A 10624-nucleotide genomic window follows, 5' to 3' on the forward strand; every position below is an offset into this window, starting at 1 on the left:
GTGAGCAGACTCACTAAAACACACTTGTGGATCTGCCCAAAAACAGGCCTGCATGCTCCTTCTTTGGTCTAGCTCTTGTCTAATCAAAATGAACCAGGCTGACGCTGTGCTTTACTGTCCTAAGCTATAGACCACACGCTGAACAAACTTCTTAACTTTTCATAGATCTAAAGAAATATAGTAATGTACCAATCAGTATTAGCCTATTGCTTTTCACATCTAACCTACAGAGAAAAACCAAATTCATTCATACACATTAACACTTGACCTTTAACCCTTTCACTGCCACACGACAGAAGGTTAGCCCTTTACTATCACACAACCGACGGCGATGCTCCATCATTAGCATCATTAGCTCCGCGGATGCGGAGCTAATGATGCTAATGATGGAGCATCGCCGTCGGTTGTGTGATAGTAAAGGGCTAACCTTCTGTATTGTCACAGTGAAAGGGTTAACCGGCTGTCGTGTGGCAGTGAAAGGGTTAATTATTCCGGAGTCCTAAACCACCAACAAACTGCCGACATATTTAATTTATGAAGAGACGATCATCAACCTTGATCGCTGTCAAACACGATTTCTGCACTGACGTGTCCCGTGCCACACACCGACGAAGACTAACGTTTAAAACATGGGTTGCATTTGCTCATCGCTCACCGATATCTATGTCACCACCGACAGCAGTATTTCACACGTTTTAAATTAAGATACAGCCGGTCTACTCACTCAAGCTGAGCCCATAGACGTACCACCAGCGCGTTGAGGACATAGAACAAGCACCTCAGTTCATTCTTCACAAACACGCAAGTAGGAGCCACATATAGTTAAAAACTGGTGAAAAAAGAGGAAGATTAGGAGGCTCTAACCTCCTAAACTAACAGCCACGACGACTTCCTGATTCTTCTTCCTCTTACATTATACCTACATTCAGATATCTCACGCTTCCATATGCCACCCCCCCCCCTAATTTACTGCCCCGTGAACTTCCTCCTCGTTGCCTAGAAGGAGAAGAGAAGGAGGTGGCAAACTGGCAATGATGAAAAACGCAACGCCGCGGTGGAAGGATTCACAACTCGCTGCTCACTCATCATTACTGGGGCAGGGTACCACTCATCATTACTGGGGCAGGGTACCACTCATCATTACTGGGGCAGGGTACCACTCATCATTACTGGGGCAGGGTACCACTCATCATTACTGGGGCAGGGTACCACTCATCATTACTGGGGCAGGGTACCACTCATCATTACTGGGGCAGGGTACCACTCATCATTACTGGGGCAGGGTACCACTCATCATTACTGGGGCAGGGTACCATTCACATTTGAACCAATACCGGTACCAGTTCCTGGAATTCGGTATCAGTACCCAACGGTACCTTTTTTCAGTACTCTCTCTGTAATAACAAAACATTTCAGTTCAGTTGGTACCGATTGATCCATCGTGAATCGCCGGTACTCGGTAGTAGTGATGTAATTCGGTCGGCACCCCAACCCTACTTGTTACTCACTTGTTAAGCGTTAATTAATTACTTAGGTGTAAGTGTTCACTTTGCATATGATAACTGGTAATACTAGGGGTGGGAATCACCAGAGGCCTCACGATACGATAGTATTGCGATACTAAATATATTGCGATATGCTGAGTATTGCGATATTATTAATATTGCGATATTGCGATTTATTACCTTTTTTCAACTGCAAAGTAAAACTTTGTCAACATGTTTTATCTAATAAAATAAAGTTCACTCTGTCACTTCAATCATTTTTATTGCAGAACATGGTATTTTCTCAAGCAGACAGATGTCAACACTGTAATCCGTGTTGCATGTACCTGACAAACTGAACTGTTTGTATTACAGTCATATTCCAACTTAACTGAATGCACATGTGTGTGTGTGGACTACTGTACTATTACAGGTATTGAAATGAACAATGCAACTTCCTTATACACATTTTTCTAATTTTTTTTATCGATATTTGGCGTCCCTGTATCGATACAGTATCGCCACGCAAAGTATCGCGATACTACTACGTATAGATTTTTTCACCCACCCCTTATACAGAAGTACGTCAGAAGAACACGTACATGGCCCAGCCTCTCCTTCACGTGAAGTTAAAACTAAGTGAAAGTGAAACCTAAAAATAGCTGCTGTCCGCACATTCAGTTTATAATGTTACAACAAGAGATACAAGATACTTTAATGACACACAACGATGGTTAGTGGTAATTGTTTGCGGTACAGTTTGTCAAGCACTGGTTACATCAACATGAAACATCAGACATCAAACATCAAACGCCTCCCTCCCACAATAAATACATATATACATAAATACAGAACAGTATGTGTTGTCTTATTTACACGCTTGATAACACGTTTAGCATCCTTGGTTACGCTACTGAAACAGTAAAGGAAAGAGGGATAATAGCAACGTTTATGAAGTACTTTGAAGGAACAGAAGGGAGCAGGGAATGTGGTGTGTGCGTGCGTGCGTGTGTGTGTGTGTGTGTGTGCATGTGTGTGTGTGCGTGTGCTGCCCAGTCAGTGACGGAGTCGCTCTAGGGCTGGGCGATAAAACGACAACGATAATTATTGTGATATATTTTAATAATCGATATCGATCGATAATAAAAAAAAAAAAACAATACAATACATTTTTTTTCCCTTTTTTTGTGACCTGCAACAGGGCAGTTTTAAAACCAGAGACAGTGGACAGACTTGTCTTTCTTGCCTGCAACTTAAAGTAATGGCTTTGCTTGTCCAAATGACAATACTGACCAAATTGAGATTTATTTTTCTCTTTTATTTTGTTTGCTTTCTAATTTAAAATACAGTTTGAAACCGTCTGTACACAGTAGGCTATGTGTGCTAGCAGAGCTAGTCTCCAGTCACGAGTCACGGTGCACATGTGCGGTGGTTTGTCCACCAAAAAAGCGCCAAAAGATCGAAAATAAACTTGCAGAGCCAGAACTGTTCAACTCCCCTGGAGCCACAGCCAGCAGAGAAGCCGGTTTACTTTCGCTTTTAAACCAGCTGCAGCCTGATAACTGGAGTGTGAGGGGCTGTAACACTAAAGATGGCGGCAACGACAAAGAATTGCTGCAAAATAAATAAACATAAATCTGTTGTTTAAAAAAAAATATTATGTATGTAATAATGAACAATATATTCATTATTATATACGGTTACACCGACACACTGTGTTGTTTTAAACCCATCTAGAAGAAATAGTTTCACAGAGAGAAAGGAGAACATCCCTGTTGCAGATCCCCCGCTGGGAGTGAAAGAGTTAACTCAGTAGCCACTTCCTGTGCTCTCCGTGTCACACTTCCTGCAGCAGTCACACTCCGTCAGCAGCAGTCAGCTAACCCACTATAGACTGGACACGCTGTCAGTACTCTCCCCTCAGTTCAGCCCACAGAACAAGGTCTACATCCTAACACTGTGGAGTGTCCTTCTCTCCTGAGCCGTGGGAAGAGCCATTTTGAATATTTGAGAACTATTTGAAGTTCAGCAGCACACATGCTGAAACAGCAGAGGAGATAACTAACTGTACAACACATGCCATAATCGACTTAAGATGATGTTCATTGCGATACATTTGTTGATACACTTTGTCTCTACTGCACGACATCCTTCCTGTTTTCTGCAAATGTGTATTTCTGTAGCCCACAAAATACCCACGGCTGCATTTTGTAACACTGTTCAATACAACACAATAGAGCAGACCGCTGCACCTCCACGTTACATTGAGCTCATGGAGGAGAGAGCGGGGGGGAGAAAATGAATGAATGTGGATGAGAGCCTCGACGTTAAGTGGTTGTAGCTACGGCTGAGGGGGCGCTGGAGACATGATCCAATAGACCTTTATACGCCTGAGTCTCCTGAACACGGAGAGACACGATCCAATAGACCTTTATACGCCTGAGTCTCCTGAACACGGAGAGACACGATCCAATAGACCTTTATACGCCTGAGTCTCCTGAACACGGAGAGACACGATCCAATAGACCTTTATACGCCTGAGTCTCCTGAACACGGAGAGACACGATCCAATAGACCTTTATACGCCTGAGTCTCCTGAACACGGCGCGACCCATCCCAAGTCGATTGGTGCCTTCTCTGCCGAGCTATAGTCGCTTTTTCGCACCTACTCCCGAACTCGCGGAAAAGTGACTATAGCTCGGCAGAGGAAGTGCAGATCGACTTGGACTTGGTCTCTCCGTGTTCAGGAGACTCAGGCGTATAAAGGTCTATTGGATCATGTCTCTCCGTGTTCAGGAGACTCAGGCGTATAAAGGTCTATTGGATCATGTCTCTCCGTGTTCAGGAGACTCAGGCGTATAAAGGTCTATTGGATCATGTCTCTCCGTGTTCAGGAGACTCAGGCGTATAAAGGTCTATTGGATCATGTCTCCAGCGCCCCCACAGCCGTAGCTACAACCACTTAACGTCACGGCTCTCATCCACATTCATTCATTTTCTCCCCCCGCTCTCTCTCCCATGATTTCAGAATCCCGGACGTGATGCGCTGCTCTATGGGCCCTTTTCACAGAGGCCAGTTGACATGGCAACGCAGGGTAAACAACGTGTCGTTTGGTGCCAGGATTATTTCAGTGAGACAGCATGATGCCCAACACCAGGCCCCTGGCTCCAGTGAGACAGCATGATGCCCAACACCAGGACCCTGGCTCCAGTGAGACAGCATGATGCCCAACACCAGGACCCTGGCTCCAGTGAGACAGCATGATGCCCAACACCAGGACCCTGGCTCCAGTGAGACAGCATGATGCCCAACACCAGGCCCCTGGCTCCAGTGAGACAGCATGATGCCCAACACCAGGCCCCTGGCTCCAGTGAGACAGCATGATGCCCAACACCAGGCCCCTGGCTCCAGTGAGACAGCATGATGCCCAACACCAGGCCCCTGGCTCCAGTGAGACAGCATGATGCCCAACACCAGGACCCTGGCTCCAGTGAGACAGCATGATGCCCAACACCAGGACCCTGGCTCCAGTGAGACAGCATGATGCCCAACACCAGGACCCTGGCTCCAGTTCACCTACATGGAATGGAATCCTACTTCATGTTATTAACTACAGCATGTTGTTTACCCTGCATTTGGCATCATGTCAAAATGGCCGCTGTGAAAAGGGGCCTATTTGTGTCCGTAAAGATACGAGAGCTTAGTACAAAAGTGACCAAGACAATAACTAGACCAAAATGGGTCAGAATCCCAAGACCCAACACTTAGAAAATGTTGTCCCGTTGCCAGACTGAGCAAAAGGAGAAGAGAGAGGAGAAGAGAGGAAAGAGAGGAGAGAAGAAGAGAGGAGAGGAGAGCAGAGGAGAGGAGAGGAGGAGAGAAGAAGAGAGGAGAGGAGAGGAGAGGAGAGGAGAGGAGAGGAGAGGAGAGGAGAGGAGAGGAGAGGAGAGGAGAGGAGAGGAGAGGAGAGGAAAAGAGAGGAGAGGAGAGGAGAGGAGAGGAGAGGAGGACAAGGTGACAGACGTCCGGTCTCTCAGTCACATGGACAGTAGAACAGCCTGCGGGCAGATCACCCTCTTTAGATGCTTTGTGTTCACATCACACCACATGTGACTCATATAGGCCAAGTCTAGATAGATGACACTAAATGACATTCAAATACACCCAGACCCAGCTACTCAAACTGTTAACACATCCAGCACATGGGCCTCCTCTCTTTAGACCCATATTTTAACTAACTAGTTAAGAAGAAACAATTGTGTCTAGAGACATGATTATCTGCATCACGTTACATTTCTGAGCAAAATAAAAATGGAGGAATTGATCACTGAAGAGTCTTAAATGTCTCTCACCCTTTATTTTAAATGAGAATAGTTGAGAAAAAAAGTGTCCCACTTTTTTGCACAGATAAACTTGTGCATGCACACATGAACTTATTCTCTCTCTCTCTCTCCCATAATAGTCTCATACTGTGAAGTAAATGAAACTGCGCTTAATTGACTAATAACGATTAAACATTCAATATGAAACTGGCTGTGCCTTAACCCTTTCACTGCCACACGACAGAAGGTTAGCCCTTTACTATCACACAACCGACGGCGATGCTCCATCATTAGCATCATTAGCTCCGCAAATGCGGAGCTAATGATGCTAATGATGGAGCATCGCCGTCGGTTGTGTGATAGTAAAGGGCTAACCTTCTGTATTGTCACAGTGAAAGGGTTAACTGGCTGTCGTGTGGCAGTGAAAGGGTTCACTTAATTGGTTGTGTGACAGGCTGTTGGACCATCTGAACCCACAGACGAAACCCTCCCTGGACTGAGTGACCTCTGTGACCCGTCTCACCCAGTCAGGAGATCGGCCCAGAGATCTGCACCCTCCTCCCCATGATGACCATGGACTGTGTGGGCCGTCTCCTGTGTTTGGGTCAGGGGCCGTTTTTCGCTTATATTTGCATGACGGATTGGGCCATCATGGACAACTTGTAATAATTAGGCTATTATTTAACCCATGTTTGTGTTCGATGTTCTCTCTCTCTCTCTCTCTCTCTCTCTCCCTCATTGGTTTGCCAGTAACGGTGAGTACAGTCTTTGTCTGTTGGCCGGTCCTGACCGCGTGAATACTTTCCCTAAGCGGGTTGTACTTCCGCGTTCGGTTTGCGCAATCTGATTGGCCACTGACGTTTCTGGTCATGTGACATGTGCGCCAATGGTGTGACGCCTAGTTCTGCCACCGGTTAAGGTTAAGGTTAGAGTTTGTCTTTAGAGCAGGGCGATAGAACGCCAGCCCTGATTCCAAACTCTAACCAACTGCGAAAGAGTCGCCTAAGCTTAACCAGTGAAACTAGGCGTTAGGTAGTTTGCAGGCTGTTAGACCCGGAAATAGGCGCAAAACTAGGCGTCACACGATTGGCGCACGTCACATGACCAGAAACGTCAGTGGCCAATCAGATCGCACAAACCGCTTAGGGAAAGTATTCACGCGTCCTGACCACATTGGTTTGCCAGTAAAGGTGAGTACAGTGTTCGTCTGTTGGCCGGTCCTGACCACCACTGAAAGCCCTGTTCTCTCCTCTCTCTCCATCAGCAGCTAACAGACAGGAGGAGGCCGGGCCAGAGAGATGGAGAGACGCTGAGGTCACATGCTTCACACAGGAAACAGAGGGGGATGGACAGAGAGAGAGAGAGGGGGGGGGGGGGCAGCATTCTGCAGGCATAGAATGATTCTCACCAGCGTTGCCTCAACTCTCTCTCTCTGAATTCCTAATCGCCTGAAAAGCATTTGCAGGAGCGACGTGGATCTTGAACTCTGTTCTGAACGGAGGGGGCGTCGCGTCGCGTACGGTTCTCCGTGTGGCGGCGATAGAAGCACTGTGGCTGCGCCGGTGTCTACTTTTAGTCTAGCGCCTTATTAGGCCTTTATTTTATGGTGAATCTATTGAAAAGGCAACGCTGAGCCCTTGGTTGTACAACGTTAGGCCTAATTGTCGCTGCTCACTGTGTTGCTCTTAGGATTCTGTGGAATGCCAAGAACTCTGGACTAGAATGAACAACTAAAACTAGTTCTGTGACAAACACACAGTATATCAGCCAGCAGAGGAATTACCTCTACGGTTCACCGTCCCAAAGCCCCACAGGCTTTCATCTTGGTTGAACGGGGGTCGTCAGATTTGACTATTGTACGTAACGTACTATTGTATAACTTCCCAAATCCATGCATGCAGGTATATGATCCCCACCATTGAGTACACAGATAGTGTGTACAAGGATAGACTTGGAGAGCTGATTTTGGATAACCCAGCCATGGGCTGCTGGCATGAATGAATGAATGAAAACTTTATTTAACAGATTGCAGAATGGGTACAATACAGTACGGCTCAATACACACAATTGTTAAGGGGATGCAGACCAGAGAAAGACTTTCGTCTTGTTTACATCAGGGTCCCCCATTTTCAATTCATCATGACATTTATGACATAAACAACATACATGACATCATGACCTTTATGGCATTGGGACATACATGACATACAGGTATATAGTACTGTTACATTTGTTTATATCTGACACTGTCAGACTATCAGGCAGACTGGCACCTTATAGACTACCCTTGTGTACCAAATAGCGACCTCTCCGATATGCAGCAAAGAATCCTCACCAAGGAAGCTATTTAGGCTTACAAGGTCTTGTAAGTTAGGTACTAATGTCTCCATAGATAAGCAGCTCCCTACTGGCGTCGTGGCGCGTTTGTTTGTTTCCACCCCAGTCGATTCAAATAAAGTCAAGTCTATTCTTCAAAGTATTGAAAGAAAGTGAATCACGACAGCAGGAAAACTAGGTTAAGTAAATGAAGCCTCTCACGCTGTGTAAACAGGAGACTGTGTGTCCTTCTATGAGTTGCTCAGACTGTAGAAGAGGAGGCTGTATTAGATCAGTATCACACTGACCGGTGTTTACTCTACTGTGCATTCCTGTGTTCACAACAACCAGCACACTGTAACTTACTGTAAGCTACATGTTTACAGGAGCGCGGGTCTTCTAGGTGCATTCATACAAGACAAATACCAGCCTAGTGGCATTCAGTCAAACTGGTTGTGCATGTGCACACACACACACACGCGCAACACACACACACACACACACACAGTCTTGTTTTGCTGGTAGTTCAGACTCTTCTGGGAAGGGGGACGTGTCTGGATTCAATAGCGTTGTTGTCCTGAATAATTAACACACAATTATTATTACCAGCTACCGCGGTATTCCGATTATTAAACAATCGGGGATGAATAAACAGAAAAAAGCTCATTCCTTTTCATCTCCTCTATATCTCTAAATCTACGACAGACACAATCAAATAAACTCAAACACGTGCTTTATACTTTCAGTCGTCTTAACTTTCATAACGTGACAATATGTGTCTGATATTATTATCAGATGTATGACATTCAAAACGACTAACATAATTTAACATTCGCGCATCACGAGGATAAAGACGCGCCTGTCTGCCGGAGGAGCCGTGTTGTTGTAGAAGACGGGACGTTTTGCAAAGTCAATTTACTCTTTTAGTAATAAATGTACGTCGACTCGGATGAACAAGAGATCCCGTTTACCCGGTAACAGTAGTTGAACTTCTCTCCACTTCTTCATAGAGGAGGACCGAGGAGGACAGTTTTTCGTTGTAAACCGAACTTCTCTAATCACGATTTCCGCTAGTTGACTTATTATTATCCAACAACCCGTTATTATTAAAAACCCACCGTCCTTCTGAACTGTTTGCTTACCTGTGGCGTGGACGTGGAAGAATACCAATGCGCTGGTTATTAAAAAACGTCCATCAATCATCGATCGATCATTCGGTGTGTTCTTCATACAGGCTGTGTCCGGTGCTGCTGTGCCGCTGCATGTCGCTGCTCTGCAGAGGAGCTGTGGTCCCGCTGGTCCTGCTGCCTCTGGTCTCTGTGCCTCTGTTCACTTCTCCTTTCAATAGTGTCCAACTGCAGAACCGCAGAGCAGCTCACAGGCCCCGCGCTCTCAGACCCCGCGCTATCAGGCCCCGCGCTCTCAGACCCCGCGCTATCAGGCCCCGCGCTCTCAGACACCGCGCTCTCAGGCCCCGCGCTCTCAGGTCACGCGCTCTCAGGCCCCGCGCTCTCAGGTCACGCGCTCTCAGGCCCCGCGCTCTCAGACCCCGCGCTCTCAGGTCACGCGCTCTCAGGCCCCGCGCTCTCAGGCCCCGCGCTCTCAGGCCCCGCGCTCTCAGACCCCGCGCTCTCAGGTCACGCGCTCTCAGACCCCGCTCTCTCAGACCCCGCGCTCTCAGACCCCGCGCTCTCAGGCCCCGCGCTGTCAGGCCCCGCGCTCTCAGACCCCGCGCTCTCAGGTCACGCGCTCTCAGGCCCCGCGCTCTCAGACCCCGCACTCTCAGACCCCGTGCTCTCAGACCCCGTGCTCTCAGGCCCCACGCTTTCAGGCCCCGCGCTTTCAGGCCCGCTCAGCAGCGCCACCCACCCACCCAATGGCTGAATTGGAGTATTGCACTGTGCGGGCAGATCCGCGATGCGTTTATTTAAACTTTATTTAACAGATTGCAGAATGGGTACAGTACAGTACAGCTCAATACACACAATTGTTAACACATCCACCGCCAAAAACGGCTTACGACGGGTTTCAAGGTCATGCGAATTCCGCCATTCCACGGCGTACAACGTTATTGAGATCATATTTAATTTTTTACGCCATGGTATTCATAATTCCCTCACCCAGCCTCGGCTGAGACAGTGGGACTCGGCACAACCGTGCAACGCTTCAATACCGCCGCCTGGTGGATGATCGGGCGAGTTACAACCGGAAATGGATCTCTGGTGATCTCCGTGCATCTGGGAAATGCGTCCGGCAGTCACATATTGTTGCGGGACTCTAGACACACATCCGTGTATATGGATCGCTGCCATAACTCAATAATCGATATGATTTGGGCGTTTATTTCGCCATACAAACCGGAAATGGATCTAGTCGATCGCCGTCAAATAAGTGGGATCTTTTTCCTCCAGTCTCATCGTCGAACGGTAAGAGGACGCTGACGTTACTTTCAGCGTGTTTGTTTATTATTATCCATGCAAACTTCTCTGGTCAATATATCA

At 47.1% G+C, this 10624-nt stretch overlaps 1 protein-coding gene across 1 annotated transcript in view; it reads right to left on the bottom strand.

The window, feature by feature from the left end:
- The window catches only part of LOC311234858 (WAS/WASL-interacting protein family member 1-like), a 49466-nt gene extending 40062 nt beyond the window's left edge, over positions 1–9404 (bottom strand). The window contains 1 exon segment of the mRNA XM_084322104.1: positions 9266–9404. The gene's annotated coding sequence lies outside the window, so the exon portion shown is untranslated.
- Positions 9405–10624: the final 1220 nt, after the last annotated feature.

The sequence above is a fragment of the Notolepis coatsorum genome (genome assembly GCF_963971535.1).
Source record: "Notolepis coatsorum genome assembly, chromosome: 9".
NCBI lineage: Eukaryota > Metazoa > Chordata > Actinopteri > Aulopiformes > Paralepididae > Notolepis > Notolepis coatsorum.